Source organism: Mirounga leonina, unplaced genomic scaffold, assembly GCF_011800145.1.
Source record: "Mirounga leonina isolate KUSES-001 unplaced genomic scaffold, KU_Mleo_1.0 Mir_129, whole genome shotgun sequence".
NCBI classification, from domain to species: domain Eukaryota; kingdom Metazoa; phylum Chordata; class Mammalia; order Carnivora; family Phocidae; genus Mirounga; species Mirounga leonina.
The window spans coordinates 12,424,888-12,446,462 of record NW_023270323.1 but is presented as its reverse complement, the minus strand read 5'-3'; the positions used below and the strand labels follow the sequence as shown (position 1 = coordinate 12,446,462).

General features: G+C 37.4%; 1 protein-coding gene and 1 pseudogene across 2 annotated transcripts in view; both read left to right on the top strand.

Moving 5' to 3' along the window:
- ARHGAP24 (Rho GTPase activating protein 24) overlaps nucleotides 1-21,575 on the top strand; it is a 508,514-nt gene that overhangs the window by 59,707 nt on the left and 427,232 nt on the right. The window lies entirely within an intron of this gene.
- Nucleotides 15,955-16,055, top strand: LOC118010943 (annotated as a pseudogene).

The window sequence follows — 21,575 nt, the reverse complement described above, 5'->3', positions numbered from 1 at the left end:
TTTCCAGAGTGACTATACCACCTTGCATTCCCACCAGCACTGTAAAAGGGTTCCCCTTTCTCCGCATCCTTGCCAACATTTGTTGTTTCCTGTCTTGTTAATTTTAGCCATTTGACTGGTATAATGTGGTATCTCATTGTGGTTTTGATTTGTATTTCCCTGATGCCAAGTGATGTGGAGCATTTTTTTCATGTGTCTATTGGCATTTGGATGTCTTTGGAGAAATGTCTGTGCATGTCTTCTGCCCATTTCTTGACTAGATTTTTTGTTTTTGGGGTGTTGAGTTGGATAAGTTCTTTATAGATCTTGGATACTAGCCTTTTATCTGATATGTCATTTGCAAATATCTTCTCCCATTTCATAGGTTGCTTTTAGTTTTGTTGACTGTTTTCTTTGCATTGCAGAAGTTTTTTATCTTGATGAAGTCCTAGTAGTTCATTTTTGCTTTTGTTTCCCTTGCCTTTGGAGACATGTTTAGCAATAAGTTGCTGTGGCTGAAGTCGAAGAGGTTGCTGCCTGTGTTCTCCTCTAGGATTTTGATGGATTCCTGTCTCACATTTAGGTCTTTCATCCATTTTGAGTTTATTTTTGTGTATGGTGTAAGAAAATGGTCCAGTTTCATTCTTCTACATGTGGCTATCCAATTTTCCCAGCACCATTTATTGAAGAAACTGTCTTTTTTCCACTGGATATTCTTTCCTCCTTTGTTGAAGATTAGCTGACCATAGAGTTGAGGGTCCATTTCTGGGTTCTCTATTCTGTTCTATTGATCTGTGTTTCTATTTTTGTGCCAGTATCATACTGTCTTGATCAGTACAGCTAGGTAGTATTATTTGAGGTCCAGAATTGTGATGCCTCCAGCTTTGCTTTTCTTTTTTAAGGTTGCTTTGGCTATTCTGGGTCTTTTGTGGTTCCATACAAATTTTAGGATTGTTTGTTCTAGCTCTCTGAAAAATGCTAGTGGTATTTTGCTGGAGCTCACATTAAATGTGTAGATTGTTTTGGGTAGTATAGACATTTTAATTATATGTGTTCTTCTAATCCATAAGCATGGAATGTCTTTCCATTTCTTTGTGTCATTGTCAATTTCTTTCATTGATATTTCATAGTTTTCAGAGTACAGGTCTTTCACCTCTTTTGTTAGATTTATTCTAGGTATCTTATAGTTTTTGGTGCACTTGTAAGTGGGGTTGATTCCTTAATTTCTCTTTCTGCTGCTTCATTATTGGTGTGTAGAAATGCAGCAGATTTCTGTATGTTGATTTTGTATCCTATTAATTTGTATATCAGTTCTAGAAGTTTTTTGGTGGAGTCTTTTGGGTTTTCTATGTATAGTAGCATATCATCTGCAAATAGTGAAAGTTTTACTTCTTTGCCAATTCGGATGCCCTTTATTTCTTTTTGTTGTCTGCTGAAGCTAGGACTTCCAGTACTATGTTAAATAACAGTGTTGAGAGTAGACATCCCTGTCTTGTTCCTGACAGTAAAGAAAAGCTCTCAGTTTTCCCCCTTTGAGGTGATATTAGCTGTGGGTTTTTTGTATGTGGCCTTTATTATGTTGAGGTATGTTCTCTCTACCCTACTTTGCTGAGGGTTTTTATCATGAATGGATGTTGTACTTTGTTAAATGCTTTTTCTGCATCTATTGAAGAGATCATATGGTTCTTATGCTGTCTCTTATTAATGTGGTGTATCACGTTAATTGATTTGCAAATATTGAACCACCCTTACAACCCAGGAATAAATCTCATTTGGTCATGGTGAATGATTTTTTTTAATGTATTAATGAACTTGGTTTGCTAGTATTTTATTGAGAATTTTTGCATACATGGTCATCAGGGATATTGGCTTGTAGTTCTCTTTTTTAGTGGAGTCTTTGGTTTTGGAACTAGGGTAATCCTGGCTTCATAGAATGAATTTGGAAATTTTCCTTCCTTTTCTATTTTTTGGAATATTTTGAGAAGAATAGGTATTCATTCTTTTTTGAATGTGTGGTAGAATTCACCTGTGCAGTCATCTGGCCCTGCACTTTTGTTTGTTGGGAGTTTTTTGATTACGGATTCAATATCGTTGCTGGTTATCAGTCTATTCAAGTTTTCTGTTTTTTCCTGTTTCAGTTTTGGTAGTTTATATGTTTCTAGGAATTTCTCCATTTCTTCCAGGTTGGGCAATTTGTTGGCATGTAGTTTTTCATAATATTCTCTTATGGTTGTTTGTATTTCTGTGGTGTTAGTTGCTATTTCTCCTCTCTCGTTTGTGATTTTATTTATTTGAGTCCTTTCTCCTTTTTTCTTGATAAATCTAGCTAGAGGTTTATCAATTTCATTGATTTTTTTTTTTCAAAGAACCAGCTGCTGGTTTCATTGATCTTTTCTATTGTTTTTTTTTTTTTCTTAATTTCTACATCATTTATTTCTGCTCGCATCTTTATTAATTCCTTCCTTCTTCTGGTTTTAGGTTTCATTTGTTGTTCTTTTTCTAGCTCCTTTCGGTTAAGTAGTTTATTTGATATTTTTCTTACTTCTTGAGGTAGACCTGTATTGCTGTAAACTTTCCTCTTGAAGCTGCTTTTTGCTGCATCCTAGAGGTTTTGGACTGGTGTGTTTTTATTTTCATTTGTTTCTATGTCCTTTTTAATTTCTTCTTTGATTTTCTGGTTGACCCATTCTTTGTTTAGTAACATGTTATTTAACCTCTATGTATTTGTGGTCTTTCCACGTTTGTTCTTGTGGTTGATTTCCAGTTTCATAGAGTTGTGGTCAGAAAATGTACATGTTATGATTTTGATCTTCTTGAATTTATTGAGGTTTATTTTGTGGGCTGCTGTGTGATCTATTCTGGAGAATGTTCCATGTGCACTTGAAAAGAAGGAGTATTCTGCTGTTTTAGGATGGAATGTTCTGAATGTATCTGTGAAGTCCATCTGGTCCAGTGTGTCATTCAAAGCCATTGTTTCCTTGTTGATGTTCTGTTTAGATGATCTGTCCATTGATGTAAGTGGGGGGTTAAAGTCCCCTACTATTATTGTATTATTAATGATTAGTTCCTTTATTTTTGTTATTAACTATTTCATGTATTTGGGTGCTCCTGTGTTGGGTGCACAAATAATTATAATTGTTATATCTTCTTGTTGAATTGTCGACTTTATTATTATATAGTATCCTTTTTCCCTTGTTATAGTCTTTGTTTTAAAGTCTGTTTTGTCCAATCCAAGTATTGCTACTCTGGCTTTCTTTTGATATGCATTTGCACGATAGATGTTCTTCCATCCTCTCACTTTCAATCTGCATGTGTCTTTAGGTCTAAAATGGTCTCTTGTAGGAAGCATATTGATGGGTCTTGTTTTTTAATCCATTGTCACCCTATGTCTTTTAATTGGAGCATTTGTCCATTTACATTCTTGATAGATGTGTATTTATTGCCATTTTATTACTTGTTTTGTGGTTGTTTCTGAAGATTTTCTCTGATCCTTTCTGTCTTTCTCCCTTTCATGCTTTGCTGATTTTCTTTAGTGATATATTTGAATTTCTTTATCTTTATTTTTTGCATATTTATTAGTAGGTTTTGATATATGATTATCATTAGGTTTATATATAACTTAGAGGCCCATTGTAAACAATATTAATAATTCAATGCAACCAAATTTTATAAGCACCTACTAAGAATACTCGGCTAATTTCTTCTCAGTAATCAGTAAAATAGATGAATAAGACACAGTCCTTGACTTGTAGATGATAGCAGTCTAGAGGTTATGATCAGCATATTTTTCTTTTTATATCAGTTTTATTTGGGTATAATTTACACACCCAAATTGTACATACATAATTTACACATAGTTTATATATAATTTTATGTGTACAGTTTGATGAGTTTGATCTCCCGAGTAACCATCACCCATATAAAATATATAACATCCCTTTACCTTAGAAATAGCCCTTGTGATCCTACATAGTCATAGTCACCTCTGGTTCCAAACAATGACTGTTCTGATTTTTTCCCCACCATAGACTAATGTTGCCTATTCCAGAAATGTTTAAAGAATGAAAACATATTAATAGGAGACAATGCTCCATGACTCTTTCACAGTTCTGCATTTCTGTGAGCAGGGGTAATGACTGCTTTTGTTCAGGACTATTTTTCTTAAGGTATTGGTATAGTGTATAACCTTTGAAGCTAGAGGTAATGTCTTCCTCCTGAGAAAAGGGTAGGTTTGTTATTGTCCAGTGTGCTAAAGATAATGTGCCCCTCTGGGGCACAGGTCAGGCAGGCTTACAGCCCATTATAATAGATTCAGATTCCCAGGGCGCCTGGGTGGCTCAGTCGGTTAAGCGGCTGCCTTCAGCTCAGGTCATGATCCCTGGGTCCTGGGATCGAGCCCCACGTCCGGCTCCCTGCTCAGTGGAGAGCCTGCTTCTCCCTCTCTCTCTGCCTGCCTCTCTGCCTGCTTGTGCTTTCTCTCTCTGTGTCAAATAAATAAATAAAATCTTAAAATATAAAAAAGATTCAGATTCTCAAAGCTCCTACCTTCTTCACCTGTAACACAACTCACTGTGCAAGTGTGATATTCTGGCTAATCCTATTGCTGTGAGTAATAAAATCCTTTGTCTTTGACCCAGCAGTCTCATGTCTCGTGCCAGCAAACATGAAACATAACCTTACACATTGCATGCAATCTCAAATCTTTTGTAATTCTTGTCAACAGTATGTATTCTTTTGTGTCTGGTTTCTTTAGCTTAGCATAGTGTTTTTGAACACTATCCATGTTGTTTCACAAATTAATAATTAGTTCCTTTTGTTGCTGAGTTGTACTAATTGCATGATTATATCAAATTGATTTATGTTCACTTGTTGATGTACATTTGGGTTGGTAACAGTCTAGAAATCAAGATCACATTTTCTTTCTTTTTTTTTAAAAAAGATTTTATTTATTTATTTGACAGAGAGAGACATAGCAAGAGCAGGAACACAAGCAGGGGGAGTGGGAGAGGGAGAAGCAGGCTTCCCGCAGAGCAGGGAGCCCAATGTGGGGCTCGATCCCAGGACCCTGGGGTCATGACCTGAGCCGAAGGCAGACGCTTAACGACTGAGCCACCCAGGCACCCAAGATCACATTTTCTAAGTAGTAGTTATTATATGTAACCCAATAGAGATATTCATAAAATGCTATTATAGTACAGAAAAAGGAGTGATTAATTATGCCAAAGAAAACGTCACAGATGAGTTGACATTTGAGGTGGACCTTGAAGAATAAGTCTCTTCTCTTCTTTAAAGTATGTAAGAGTATAGAAGGTCTGGCCTAGTCTCCTGTTAAAAAGAAACCAGAGTCTATTCAAATGTCTAGTCTTGGAATTTTATATATGTACTTCCAGGAATAAGAGATTTTTCTTTTAAAAAGTTTTATGCTTCATTTGAAAGTGAGAGAGGTGACTTGTCTAATTTTAAGCATCCTTGAAACTTAACCTTCCTCCAGGAAGTGTACTTGTTTGACAACTAGAGTTTCAAAGGCTTTGAGTCTCTAATCATTCCCCCAAGCAGAAAGCTGTCCTATAGCCCCTCCAATGTAGAGATCCTCAAACAGCCACCGCCCAGCCCACACCCCACTCTTCATCCTCTCAGCGCTCTTGCCGCGGGCTAGTCCTGCTTCAGAAGATTTTGTTGGTGAGAGGAAGCTTAGTTCTATACCTTTTGACTAATTATAATTCTTGAATCTTTGCCTTTTATAATATTTATGCTTTGAATAAAATGGTCTCCCTTATTAATACTTGTTTCAGGCTAACTGTATATCTAATATTCAGGGGCCTCTAAAAGAAATAAAACACTTGGTATAATTTTATAATTCATGAAAGAGATACAAGTAACATATGTGAAATAATTAATACCTAATTATGTTACTGACAATGAGTACATTGAATAAATGGGTAATGGAAAGGCCATACAGATAGTGGTTGAGCGTAGAATCTGAAACTAAACTGCCTGGTTTGAATTCTGGCTCTACTATTTACTCCCTGTGTGACCTCGCTTGAGTTACTTGACTGCTTTGGACCTTGGGTAAAGTGAGGATGGTAACAGCATCTACCTCGAGGATTATGTGAGTTAAAATGTATAAAGCACTTATGACATTGCCTGGTACATACTAAGTAATATATGTGTGCGCTGTTGATGTTGATGTTGATGTTGATGATGATGACTTTAGTTGTAGTAAGTCCCAAAAGAGGTAAGAATAGCATTGTGTGTTTGGGTTAAATTTAGGACACAGGCTTGGGTGACTGCTTCACAAGGCATTTGTTGGGGGAGTAATGAACAATAAATTGGGAAAGTAAACCGAGTTAGATTACAATACCTTGAAAAGGAGCTAAGTTTAAACAGGATGCGCTATGCAGTCGGCAGCTGTTGAATGTTCTGGACCATATAAAATACATGTTTGGAACAATCAGTTTGGCAGCGGCACTGAGAGAAGGGCCCTTAGAAGCACGAAATTAGGGGTTGGAATGACGTCGTCATCTAGATGTGAGGCAGAGGCTTGGTGGCGAAAGCAGAACAAAGCTAGTTAGGAGACAGGGAATGGGGAAGGCTGGGAAAAAAGAATATTTTCTTGGGGAGCAGGAAGAATGATACCATCACTGTTGGTATAGCTGGGAAAGAGAAAACAATGATTGAATCTGGATTATTTTGCGTTCTGTTAATGACAAAAATCCTGATAAACGACCTTAAAGCATTATGAGAATGGCTTCTGGATCTCAAAGCAAGCCTGATTTGTGTTTATAATAGTTTTGTTGACAAGTATGATTTTGTTCCTAATTAATTGGAAATTGGCCATCTATTCATGTTACAAAAGACAGCAGTCAAAAAAAAAGATGATATAAACCATGAGAGACGATGGAAAAAACAAACTGAGGGTTCTAGAGGGGAGGGGGGGTGGGAGGATGGGTTAGCCTGGTGATGGGTATTGAGGAGGGCACATTCTGCATGGAGCACTGGGTGTTATGCACAAACAATGAATCATGGAACACTACATCTAAAACTAATGATGTAATGTATGGGGATTAACATAAGAATAAAAAAATTTTAAAAAAAGATGATATGATGAGACTTCATATTTGATTAACTTGAATGTTACATTTCATAACCATGTCGGAAAGCAGAATTTTCTACAATCCTTACATTTGTTTCATGTTTCTTTTTACTCTGAGATTATAATTTAAGTTGTGCTAATACTTGAATTTTTATGTTACCCTTTATGTGTTTTCATTTTATGTTTAAATTCTTGAAATCCTAAAGCAGCTTTATGAGAAATAAATACTATTAGAGTATTTCCTCAAGGGTCTGTTAATATTGTCTTATGAGTTTTTATAACAATGTTAAGCTATGATATAAAAAATATGTAAGTACCTACACTTTGTTCTGTTACTACTTTGTTCCTTCATTTTTTAGGAATTCTAGTAATAAATGTGATGGCCTGTATAAGGTGATGGTATAATATGCAGCAATGTCATTTTATGGGGGGAAAAAAGCAAGAAAAAAAAACCAAACAACAAAAAAAACCAACTCTTTACAATCCAGAGTAAAAAAATAACTGCTCAGATAGTTGTTAGTTTATGTCTTGAGCAAGTCACCTTAGCCTCTTGGATCTTATATGTGCCAGGGACATTAGCCATACTTCTTAAGAGTTTTGTTTGTCAAGATTATATGAAATTACATGGATTATATGGGATTTATGAAAAGCCCTATGTATAAATATTGATGATGATTATTATTACTTGCAAGATAATGTGTTAGAAATGTCAAAATATGATAGATTCCAATTCCTACTGTTGCCATGACTGCCTGTCTTTTTTCTCTCTCTCAGATAATTCCATTGTCATTTAAAAGCATGCTTGCTTAACAGTTGTTCACCTTTATTTTTTCTCCCAACCCCCCATTTTTTTCCCATGAAAGGTAAGCTTGGGATTTGCATGAGTAATTTTCCAGTGTCTGGTGAGGCCTTACTGAGCTAAGCACGTGACTGCAGATGTTGGCACCTGGAGTGAGAGAATATGTGTTAGTCATGCTGTAATAAAATTCTCAGGAGTTAATAACTTTGTCCTTTTCCAACTAAAGTGACACTGTGCTCTCTGGTTCCTTTTTTAAAGGCAAAAATGAATTTGTCACTTTCACTGCTAATTTTCTCTTCCTAAAGGACTAAGCCCACGAGCCGCCTTCTTTTTTCCCCTGGGCTGAGACTATCAAGGGTGCCGCAGCATGGCTGGGCTTGATTTGCGGGCCTCTGCCAAGAACGGACACGTGGCAGCTTCTAAGCTCTTCCACCTGACTGCTTTCAAGCTGCCGAAGGAACAAGAGCAGCAGGTCAACGTGGCCAAAGTTTCATGTGGAAGGGTCTGCCAAGAATCAGAATTTTATTTATTTATTTTTAAAGATTTTATTTATTTATTTGTCAGAGAGAGCGAGAGAGCAAAAGCAGGGGGAGTGGCAGAGGCAGAGGGAGAAGCAGGCTCCCTGCTGAGCAAGGAGCCCGATGTGAGACTGGATCCCAGGACTCTGGGATCATGACCTGAGCCAAAGGCAGACGCTTAACTGACTGAGCCACCCGGGCATCCCAAGAATTGAGAATTTTAAAAGTAAAAACTCGAACTATATATCAGAATAAAAATATATTAGTGATACATATATAGATATCAATGTTATTATACATAGTCTTATTATATATATATATATCTTTACTAGTCATGGAGATATATATATATATATATATCCATCCATATAGACATATAGACACATGGATATATATGTGTGTCTAGGTATTCGATATTTGATTTTGGCATAAAAAATAGTTTTATTACTTAGATCGCTTTTTCTCATGGGCTTTGAATTCATGGGCCTCTGCTAGAGTTTATTATGTAATATTTGAGAAGCAGTTTAGAGCGTTGGTTAGAACATAGTTTCTACAGCCACACTGCCTAGGTTCAAGTGCATGGTTGTTTTTAAACAGCCACTTGTCAGGAGTAGGACTGTAGGTATCTTCCAGTGCCTTAGTTTCCCTATCTGTGAAGTGAAAATAATAACTGTACTTACTTCACAGAGTTGTGAGAATTAAAGCATATACACATATATGCACATACGTATTTGTGTATATATATTATCACTTAGAATAGTGAGCTGAGCATATGTGAACCCTCTATATTATTTATTAAGCAAGTAAAAGTCATATTTCTATTGGAAAGTAAAGAGAAGGTAGGAGTGCCTGGGTGGCTCAGTCGGTTAAGCAGCCAACTCTTGATTTCAGCTCAGGTCGTGATCTCAGGGCTGTGAGATCAAGCCCCAGGTGCGGCTGTGCTCAGCGGGAAGTCTGCTTATCCCTCTCCCTCCCCTTTGCCCCTCCCGCTGCTCCCATGCTCTCTCTCTCTCTCAAATAAATAAAATCTTAAAAAGAAATAAAAGTGGAAAGAATTTCATATACAGATTTTCAATGGTAGTTAATGTTTTGTATAATCTTCTAAATTAAGGCGTGGCATTTTCAAATAAAACAATAAGGTGCTAAACTAGCACAGCAATTCAATAAAGAGCCAGGAATAGACAGGACTTCTACTCTATTTATTGCCCTTTTATCTTTAGAAGTATTAATTGTAACTGAACCAGAAAATTTTTCCTACTAATCATTGTCACTTCTGGAAGTACAATGTTATTAAAAGACCATTTTGAAGAATCACAATATTTTATTTTTATTTTTATTTTTTTGCGAGAGAGAGAATGAGAGAGAGTATGAGAGGGGGGAGGGTCAGAGGGAGAAGCAGACTCCCCACCGAGCAGGGAGCCTGATGCGGGACTCGATCCCGGGACTCCAGGATCGTGACCTGAGCCGAAGGCAGTCGCTTAACCAACTGAGCCACCCAGGCACCCAGAAGAATCACAATATTTTAGAATTAACAGAAATTTTAGATATCAAATAGTTCATTCAGCCTTTTGTTTTCAAGGATCAGAGGACTGAGGCTGAGAAAATCAAATGATTTTTTCAAGGTCAGGTAACTAATTCTGAAGCATGTTTACTAACTTCTAGTAAAGTACCCTGTTAATTATAATAGCATACTTGAAACCTGCTGGTGGTAGTCCAGTAAAGAACAGAATTTGCCTCTCCTTTGTGTCTTCTTATACTAAGCTATATATGTTGTGTAATTTTTTATTTTGATATGCATTCACACTTACAGAAAAGTTACAAGAATAGTACCAGGAACTCCTAAATACCCTTTACCCAGATTCACCAACTGTTTATATTCTGTTCCATTTGCTTGTCATCCCATCTATATATCTGTTTATTTATGATTTTGTTTTTGAATATTTTTGAAAATAAATTTGAGACATTTTGTCCATTTATAAATGCTTGAGTGTTCATTTCCTAAGAGCAACTGCAATGATCTCATAACTGCAATTCTCAATAATTGAAATTAGAAAATTTAACTTTGATACAATAATCTAATCTAATCCAGTTTATATTTAAATTTACACCTATATAATGAAATATTAGCCATCAAAAAGAATGAAATCTTGCCATTTGCAATGATGTGGATGGAACTAGAGCATATTATGCTAAGCGAAATAAGTCAGTCAGAATAAGACAAATACCATATGATTTCACTTATATGTGGAATTTAAGAAACAAAACAGTTGAACATAGGGGAAGGGAAGGAAAAATAAAATAAGATAAAAACAGAGAGGAAGGCAAACAATGAGAGACTGTTAACTATAGAGAACAAACAGGGACCTAGAGGGGAGGAGGATGGAGAGATGCACTAAATGGGTGATGGGCATTAAGGAGGGCACTTTTGGGATGAGCACTGGGTATTATATACAAGTGATGAATCACTAAATTCTACTCCTGAAACCAATATTACACTGTATGTTAACTAACTTGATTTTAAACTTAAAAAAAAAAAAAGAAAAGAAAAAGGCAAGAGATTGTTCCAAATGAAAGTACATTAAAGAGACATGAGTGACAACTAAACACAGGCTTGTTCCTGGCTTGGATCCTGAGCCAGAAAAAAAATCCAGTATGTGATCTATTCTGGAGAATATAGAATAATCTCTTACCTTTTTCTGTCTTTTTTTTTTTTTTTTTTTTTTTGTACCTTGAGATTTTTGAAGAATACAGACTGATTATTTTGTAGAATGTCCTTCAGTTTGGGCTTGTGTAGTGTTTCCTCATGATTAGGTTCAGGTTATGTATTTTTGGCAGGAGTATGACAGAAATGATAAATAATGTGTCCTTTTCTGAGCATTATGTCAGGAGGCACATGATGTCAGCTTATTCTAACACTGATGATGAAAACTTTGATCACTTTGGGTCTTCCAGGGTTCTCCTCAGGAAAGTTACTGTTTTACCCTTTCTAAATAATGACTAATTTGTGGGAGATTCTCTGAGATTATATAAATATCTTTTCCCCAACAAACCTTTTTCCCACTAATTTTTGTATCCATTGATAATTTGCAACTTTATTATTGCTTTCCTATTTATTGACATTCTACTAAAAAAAAAGAGATTTCTCACTTCTATTTATCTATTTGTCTATTCATCTATCTCTTATATCAATAAAACTCATGTATTTTTTTTTTAAGATTTTATTTATTTATTTGAGAGAGAGAGAGAGAGAGCACAAGCAGGGAGGAAAGACAGAGGGAGAGGGGGAGGGAGAAGAAGATTCCCCACTGAGCAAGGAGCCCAAAGTGGGACTGGATCCCAGGATCCCGGGATCATGACCTGAGCCCAAGGCAGACACTTAACTGACTGATCCACCCGGGTGTCCCCATGTATTCTTGTTTTATTCTACAGGTGTTATCTGTTAGTATTGTTCATTCAGATGCTTAAATTGTCCTATCTTTGGCCAGTGATTTTAAACTAGCTCCTGTGTCCTTTTGCTATTTTCCCATCTTACCTGAGTATTTCCTTACTTTCTGGCACATATTATTTTAGGTTCATCTTGTTCTTTTTTTGACCAAGCCCTGGAATCAACTTTTTATCCAAGTAGCCACTATTCCATTTCAAAGAAATGGTATTTGAAGTCAAGATCTGGACAGTAGATATACTCATTCCTTGCTACTGGTGTATTATTACTTCTAGGCCTTCTCAGCAGACAGCAGTAAACATATGTCTCTATTTGCTTCTATATATTTGCATCTATGTATTTAAAACCATGAGATGTTGGTCAAAGGGTACAGAGTTGCAGTTATATAGGATGAATACATCTAGAGTTCTTTTTTTTTATTTTATTATGTTATGTTAATCGCCATATATTACATCATTACTTTTTGATGTGTTGTTCCATGATTCCTTGTTTGCATTTAACACCCAGTGCTCCATGCAGAATGTGACCTCTTTAATACCCATCACCAGGCTAACCCATCCCCCCACCCCCCTCCCCTCTAGAACCCTAAGTTTGTTTCTGAGTCCATAGTCTCTCATGGTTCGTCTCCCCCTCCAATTTCCCCCCCTTCATTTTTCCCTTCCTACTATCGATTTCTTTCTTTTTTAACATATAATGTATTATTTGTTTCAGAGGTATAGGTCTGTAATTCAACAGTCTTACACAATTCGCAGCGTTCACCATAGCACATACCCTCCCCAATGTCTATCACCCAGCCACCCCATGTCTCCCACCCCCCACCACTCCAGCAACCCTCAGTTTGTTTCCTGAGATTAAGAATTCCTCATATCAGTGAGATCATATGATACTTGTCTTTCTCTGATTGGCTTATTTCGCTCAGCATAATACCCTCCAGTTCCATCCACGTTGTTGCAAATGGCAAGATCTCATTCCTTTTGATGGCTGCATAATATTCCATTGTGTGTGTGTGTGTACACATATCACATCTTCTTTATCTATTCATCTGTCAATGGACACTCTTTCCACAGTTTGCTTGTTGTGGACATTGCTGCTCTAAATATCAGGGTGTACGTACCCCTTCAGATCCCTACATTTGTATCTTTGGGGTAAACATCCAGTAGTGCAATTGCTGGGTCATACGGTAGCTCTATTTTCAACTTTTTGAGGAACCTCCATACTGTTTTCCAGAGTGGCTACACCAGCTTGCATTCCCACCAACAGTGTAGGAGGGTTCCCCTTTCTCCACATCCCCACCAACATCTGTCGTTTCCTGACTTGTTAATTTTAGCCATTCTGACTGGTGTGAGGTGGTATCTCATTGAGGTTTTGATTTGGATTTCCCTGATGCCGAACGATGTTGAGCACTTTTTCATGTGTCTGTTGGCCATTTGGATGTCTTCTTTGGAAAAATGTTCATGTCTTCTGCCCATTCCTTGATGGGATTATTTGTTCTTTGGGTGTTGAGTTTGGTAAGTTCTTTATAGATTTTGGATACTAGCCCTTTATCTGATATGTCCTTTGCAAATATCTTCTCCCATTCTGTTGGTTGTCTTTTGGTTTTGTTGACTGTTTCCTTTGTTGTCCAAAAGCTTTTTATCTTGATGAAGTCCCAATAGTTCTTTTTTGCCCTTGCTTCCCTTGCCTTTGGTGATGTTTCTAGGAAGAAGTTGCTGCAGTTGAGGTCTAAGAGGTTGCTGCCTTTGTTCTCCTTTAGGATGTGGATGGACTCCTGTCTCACATTTGGGTCTTTCAACCATTTTGAGTCTATTTTTGTGTGTGGTGTAAGGAAATGGTCCAGTTTCATTCTTCTGCATGTGGCTGTCCAATTTTCCCAACACCATTTGTTGAAGAGACTGTCTTTTTTCCATTGGACATTCTTTCCTGCTTTGTTGAAGATTTAGGATGAATACATCTAGAGTTCTAATGTATAGCCTGATGACTATAATTAACAATACTTTATGGGATACTAGAAATTTGCTGAGAGTAGATTTTATTTATTTATTTATTTATTTTAAGATTTTATTTATTTATTTGACAGAGAGAGATAGCGAGAGAGGGAACACAAGCAGGGGGAGTGGGAGAGGGAGAAGCAAGCTCCCTGCAGAGCAGGGAGCCCGATGCGGGGCTTGATCCCAGGACCCTGGGACCATGACCTGAGCGGAAGGCAGACGCTTAACGGCTGAGCCACCCAGGCGCCCCGAGAGTAGATTTTAGATGCTTTCATCACACACACAAAAAGGTAACTGTTGAGCTGATATGTTAATTAGCTTGACTATAGTTATCATTTTTATGTATATGTACACAAATCATCATATTGTACACCTTAAATATATACAATTTTTATTAAAAAATAAAATAAAAACTATGAGTCCATACTGATACCTCTAATTCTAATCTCAAACCACAGGATACATTATTTTCTTCCCATTTCCGTATTCGTAACTCTCTCTACCATCAGTGAGAAATCTGGCTTTCCATTGTGTTCAACATATATATTTATTGGCTCAACTTGGAACCCACAGAAGGTAATTTCATCATCCTTCCAGTGTCTCTATAACTGTCCTGAGGAAGGACTCCAGTTGGAACTGCTTCAGTCACATGCCCACTCTCTAGGCTGGTCACTGTTTGTGTGGGGGGGTAGCTCAGGAACTCTGCATAATCACATCCAGGCCTACCCTGTGGCCTTGAACTGAAAACAACATGGCCCAAGGGAAGGACAGCTCTGCAAAGATAGGCTTCGGGGAGTTCCAGATAGCATATGTCCTGCCAAGCTTCCTATTTTAAAAAAATGGTTTTTTGTTTTTTTTTTTTTAAGCTTAGGATTTAGTTATCTTTCACTGAACTGCTAATTAAATATATTCAGGGGCAAGCAAAGCTAGGTTTCAATTCAGCTTATCTAAAACTAGAGTGTCAATTAATTTGATATTTTGAAGAACTAAAGTGTGTTCAGATTATATGAGCATAATGATACCTCAATCAAGATCAAAGTGTAACACATCAAAGTCCATCATAATGTGAATGATGCTGAATAAAGTAGAATAGCAGTTAGGTTTTTTTCACTGTGACATCCCTCCACTTTCTTCAAATTCTAATGAAAACATTCTATTGTCAGTACCTCAATATAATAAACCACCGGGAGAGGAACTGTGGTTCAGTGATTAGGACAAGATTTATATACTCAGAGTACCTAGTAATTTTCCAGAGCTTATAAAGCAAGGCTGATGATGTTCACCACACAGGATTAATTGACAAAGAAGCAGCGGTCCTTATTGGAAATCATTAAGTACCTCAAGGCTTGCGTTTGAAGAAAACCTGAGACTTCATTGTAGACAAATGACTATCTCAGCCAAAGCTCCCTACTTGTATTTTCTTTGAAGTTGGCCCCTCGGAGAGCCTTGAAATGATAATGTAATCGACAACATATCTGATTTTCCTGGGTTGGACTCACTAAAGGAATCTGACATGAAAAGTAGTATTTCATACAGGCTTTTATCTAAGCTTAAAAAGGTGATCATTAGTGGACAGAGATGGAGGAGCTCTACAAATGATAAACCCTGAGGTTATTTCCCTGTTGTGGAGAGGACCCAGCTTACCCTCCCCCCGCAACCCTGACTGTCTTGCTCAACATTCTCCTTGGTTCAGCTTGGCTTTCCCTGCTCTTTCCACTGTGTACAAAAGCCCTCCTTCATTGCTGCCATTGCTCTCCCATCATTTGGGTATTATAATCCCGTTACTTTTCAGATTTAGGTGTGGACAACTTCATGGTTCCTTGAGACAGCTTTTCAAAACAAAGTTTTACTAATGAGCAATGAGGGAGGGAGGGAAGGGACACACAAAAGCTTGAAAATTGAGATGTTTATAAATTCAGCTTTCTGATCCTATTTTTTTTTTCTGATCCTATTTTTAGGGATCTAGTCATAAGTTGGATTACTATAAAATAGGAACATCCAACTAGTATTACCTTTTCCCTACTTAAGATCTGTTTTCTTTGTTCTTTGTGGCCATATGACACAATGGTAGTTGCTGTCTTAAAGCTCTCAGTGAGCTATTATTTCCTTCCATTAAGAAAAGTTGACTTCAATGTTTGCTTCCGCAGTACGTATACTAAAATTGAAGTAATACAGAGAAGCTAACATGGTCCCTGTGTAGACAGACATACAGGCTCATGACGTGTTCCATATTTTTCAGTAATCTACAGCACAGTGACTATAGTTAATAATATAGCATTGCATATTTGAAAATAGCTAGGAGAGTGGATTCTGATATTTCTCATTATGAGAAAAAAATTTGTAATTGTGCATGCTGATGGATGTTAACTGGACTTACTGAGGTGAATATCTTGCAATGTATACAAATATTGAATCATTACATTGTACATGTAAAACTAAATATAATGTTATGTCAATTGTATCTCAATTTAAAAAAAAAAGGAAGGGGGGGGAGAAGTTGACTTTCTCTTCTTTTCCCATTTCAAATGTCATTCTCTTTTGTAGAGCACCTGGATTTCTCTTTTATATTAGAGTCTCCCTCTCCTTTTCATGTATGATTGATGGGTTGTGGCTGTCTACAGTGTTGTATTGAGAAGGCATCTGGGGGTGATTTTAGGTTCCACAGGAAAGAGAACTATGATTAATTAATAATGTCTGCTGTAAGCTTGAAGAGTATCTGTATGGTTGCCATATATCTGTCATTTCTCTCTTAATCCCATTGATGGTAAAGTATTTGTTTTGATTTGATTTTTGTTTCTACTCAGGTTATCAGCATTGGGAATTCCAATGATTCTTTTTTTTTTTTTCCCACTTATCCCTCAAATAGTGATGTGGTGGTGGAGGACACATCTAAGTATGTACTAAAATTATGAAAAAGTATGTACTTTTCTCCCTGTCTAATTTAAAACCCCCTAAAGAGTGAGCAGATTCTCTCTAGAGTGTGAGGCATTCAACATACAACAAAAACAAAATAAATACTTAAGAGGGATTTTTTTCTTTTTTAAAGATTTTATTTATTTATGTGAGAGAGAGAGTGAGAGAGAGAGAGAGAACACGAGCAGGGTGAGGGGCAGAGGGAGAAGCAGACCCCCTGCTGAGCAGGGAGCCCGATGCCGGACTTGATCCTGGGACTCCAGGATCATGATCTGAGCCAAAGGCAGACGTTTAACTGACTGAGCCACCCAGGCACCCCTTAAGAGGGCTTTTTAAAAAAATGATTCATCCTGTTAAATCATTTTGATTTCTCACCAAATGATGAAGGAAATATTGAAGCTTAAAATATAAAATGTACATTGATATTCCTGTTCCACCCCCACATACACATACTTTTTCTAGTATTGCCTATTCTCTGATGTTTTGGACAATTTAATTTCAAATGAATCAAGCAATAGGATATTTAGTGTTTCCTCAGGAAAAGAACTGCACATTTATAAAATTATTACTGTTACAGTTCCCCCAGGTATGCTCTTTTGGTGACTGTTTTAAACTTCATATTCATAGCCGTTGCATTTTATTTAATTCCTTTGTTTTCTTCACACATAAACTCTTGAGTTTTAAGAAGAAATGTTTCTTTACTTTTAACTCAAATTATAATTAAGAGTAACATCCAGTGAGACAAGTGGAAGTTTTCTTTGCTCACTGTTGAGTTTCCGAAGTTCGGTTTAGCCTTAAACTACTAAAAACTTAAAGGGTTAGCATTAGGTGGGAGAATTTGGATTGAAGTCTTTGCTCTGGTGTTCAGGAACATGAAATGTTTTAGGATTTTTGCACTGTACTCTGGGGAGCCTTGAGGCCTCTGGGGCCAATTCTAGTAGTCCCCAAAGACTGATGTTTTGTTCATGCATACATTCCTTCATTTATTGACATTTATTCAACAAACTTTTGAATATTCAGTATATGCAATTAGTCTGGGGGGTTACAGGGAGCCCATTTTCACAATGTGTTACGCTGTCAAAGACTGAAGAGTAGTAAGCATGTGGCCCACATGAAATAAAGGTTATTCCCAGTGATGTGGGAACTCATGGAAGGGAAATATCCAGATTGGGGATGAAAGGGAAGCCTTTGTAGAGGAGCTGAAGGATGAATAAAGGTTATCCACGAAGTCCAGGCAATGAGAACAACCCTTTGTGAAACTTCAGGCTCTTTTCGAGGTACTTTAAGAAACTGCTTTCTAAAAACAGATTTAGGCTCCTGGAATTTATCCTGGAGCTAAAAAATGATCTACACTAGATCCCCTGCATTCTCGGACTTAGAGCACTGATTCTCTTGTAAGCACCGCAGTTTGATCCATTCTTCAAGGAAGAGGTGGTATGCTGCAGAGCGAGGGCCAGAGGCTGAACTAGTTTTCACTCACTAGTTTTCTTTTGTTAGCAGTTAACCTTACCCCAAGCTACTAAGGTTTAATTCTTTCAAGTGTTTCTTGTGTATTTTTTTGTAAATATGCATTGTCTTAATCTGCTCTGGCTGCCATGACAGACTATCCTAGACTGGGTGGCTTAAACAACAGAAATTTATTTTCTTACAGTTATGGAGGCTGAAAGTCCGAGCTCAAGGTGCCAAGATGGTCAGATTCTGGAAAGGTTTTCTCGGCCTGCGGAAGGCCACTTTTTCGGTGTGTGTTCATATGGCCTTTCCCTGTGCCTTCTCATGGAGAGAAAACAACAGAGACAGAGAAAGAGAGAGAGAGAGAAATGTCAAGTCTGAAATTACCTAAACATTTAGAAGATTAAAAAGAGTTTTAAGTTCTAAATCAGGCAAACAATTGCAGTTATGGAAGAAATGTTCTGGGAAATAATAAAAATTAAAATAAACCTATAACTTTATAGACTAACTGTGACATATCCCATGATCAGGTTGTTCAATTAACATCCTGTGGCAGAGCTATTTTATTTTATTTTTTGCTTTGTCAAAGAATGTCAGATCTGCAAGAATATACGTACATGTCTTCTAGTGCCATGGAACTTAATATATATATATATTTTTAAAAGATCTTATTTATTTATTTGAGAGAGAGACAGAGTGACAGAGATAGCAACAATGATAGTGAGAGAGCACGAGCAAGGAAGAGAGGGAGAAGTGGGCTCCCTGGAGCCCGACACAGAGCTCGATCCCAGGACCCTGGGATCATTACCTGAGCCAAAGGCTGACACTTAACTGACTGAACCACCCAGGGACCCAGGAACTTAATATTTTTAAATGAGAGAAAAAACTGTAATAAATATTTTGCCTTTCAGGATTTTCTTCACTAAGGAGAATACACAACAATGCATATATACCCATCCACACACACACACATACACAAGCACACGCACACGCATGCGTGTGTATGCACTCATATATGCACATACACTATTTCATTCCGTGTGCATATTTTTGTTGTGTGAACCATTACCTATAGAAAGGCTATATGCTAGCATTTAGACATACAGCCCAATAAAATATACCACTGCTTGACAAACCATCATGTTAGCAACAGCTACAGAACAGCTTTAAAAAAAAAAGGTTAGAATTTGATAAATATTGACTATCTGTAGTTATATGTGGTATACAGTGAAATCACATTCATTTTGCAAAGGAATCAGGTTCTCATGTCAACCCCAAAGGTGACAATTTGATGTGAACAAAATTACTCTTGAAAGTCACATAAATCTCTCACAAATTGCAGCATTTTACCAAATCTGCCAGTTTTATTTTTGTTTTCTGCCCTAGCAATAGAACAAATCACTGTTCTTTGACGGAACAATGGGAGTACCTGTTGGTGTTGAGGGACCGCGCGGTGTGAAATCACGTGTACTCTGAAACTCTGGGGCCACATTTGCACAGTGAGAGACTCACCCCACCAGAGGCTGAGGGAAAGGACCATGGCTGCAAGAAGGCACCTCCCCCTTGTCCCGGGAGCACGCGTTCACTGAGTGTCACAGAGGCCATGTGGTGGAATTGTCATGCTATCCAAGTTGTTCTCTCTCCCTTCTCCTTCTCTCGAGCTCCCTCCTTTGTCATTCTCTCGTGTTTGCTGAACATATGTAGTCATATAGTCCTGTAGTCATGCAATATGCTATTGCAACTCTATGGCATATCACATTCTGTACCTGTTTTTGTTTCTGTGCTTGTTTATTTATCTCTGTTGAAATGAAGTCACATATATAAGTACTTATGAGTGTGCTGTTTGACTTTTAGAAAATTCTGCTAGGAGCATGAATTTCATCTCTGATTGCACCATGTAATACTGTTGCATTCCCAGCCTATCTGATTGCAAAAAGGATACACAAACCAGTTTCCACCACTGAAAAATAATTCAAAGCTACCAGCCCATCAAATGATGGGAACTTCCTAAGCCCCAGCTTGGCACAGTTATCATTACTAAAGCTTTTTCCTAAGATTGATTTGAAGACACCAGTTAACTTATCAGTTCTGTTTTTATTTTAGTTTAGAGTAACCATTTATTTATGTTATTGTTGTGTTGTCATTGTTATATGGATTTGCTAAACACTTAAGTTGAGAGTTCTATTTTGTAATCTCCTGTACTACTCAGCTGCCATGTCCTAACCACGGGGAAAGTACTTTCCCAGTGGAAATTCAGTTAAATCATTCTCTGAGAATTTGAATAAACTGTATTTTTCTTCATGCTAAACCACAATTGATTACATGTATTTCCTGCCAAGGCTAAAAAGTGTAAATTTTGAATATTGTATTTTTTCATGAAAGGCAGTTTCAGGTTCCTTTAGGTTTGATGATTTTGACATTGTGTTTAAGTACAATGTTCATGTTAATTGACGTCTTCTATGTTAAAGGAAAAAAAAATCAGGGTCTTAAAGTATACAATCTTCTTTAAGGCATTAAATGCAATTTAGGAAGTTCAAAATATTATTTGTAGGAATTCTATTGTGGTTGTCACATAGCTTATTCATTGATTCAACAATTGTTTCCTGAATACCAAATAAGCACTCTTAAAAGCACTGGGTATACTATAGTGAGGAAAAGCAAGTCCTTGACCTTGTGAAGTTTATGGTCTCCTGGAAGGATAATTGGCAGTGAACAGCTAAAGAAATAACAATTTAGTTAAGTTTCAGGAAGACAGAGGCCAGAATTCAGTGACGGAGAATAGCAACAGGGGAACTGATTCACTGGGTGATTCGTAAGTGTATAGGCTGAGACTTAAAGAATGAGAAGGGGTCAGGTATGTAAAGAGCGTGAGATGGAGTAGCCACGGCAGAAATCAGCAAGTATCAAGATTCAAGGCATAACGGGGCTTGGGTGTTTCCAGAACTGAAAGGAAGCTGGTGTCGTTGCTTGCATCAGAGCCTGTGTGTGTGTGTGTGTGTGTGTGCGTGCACACACACACGCGCACGCATGCACGTGTGTTGGAGTGGGGGAAATGACGAGGAGGTGGCATGAGGTTAGATGAATCAGTAAACAGGTGCCAAATGACTCAGAGCCTTACAGGTCATGGTTAAAGCCCAAGTTTTTAAAATAAGTACAATGGGACCCACTAAAAATTGAAAAGTAGAAAATCATTATTTGATTTAAATTTTTAAAAGCTCACTTTGGCTGTTTTGTGGAGAATGAAATTGTGTGAGCATATGTTTGTGTTTGTGGTTAAAAATGGAAGCAATGACCAGTCAGAGGGCTGTTAGAACCCTCTAGTCAAAGACAAGGGTGGCTTGGGTCACAGAGTGGTGGTGGAGATGGAGCCAAATGGATGGATCTGAAATATTTG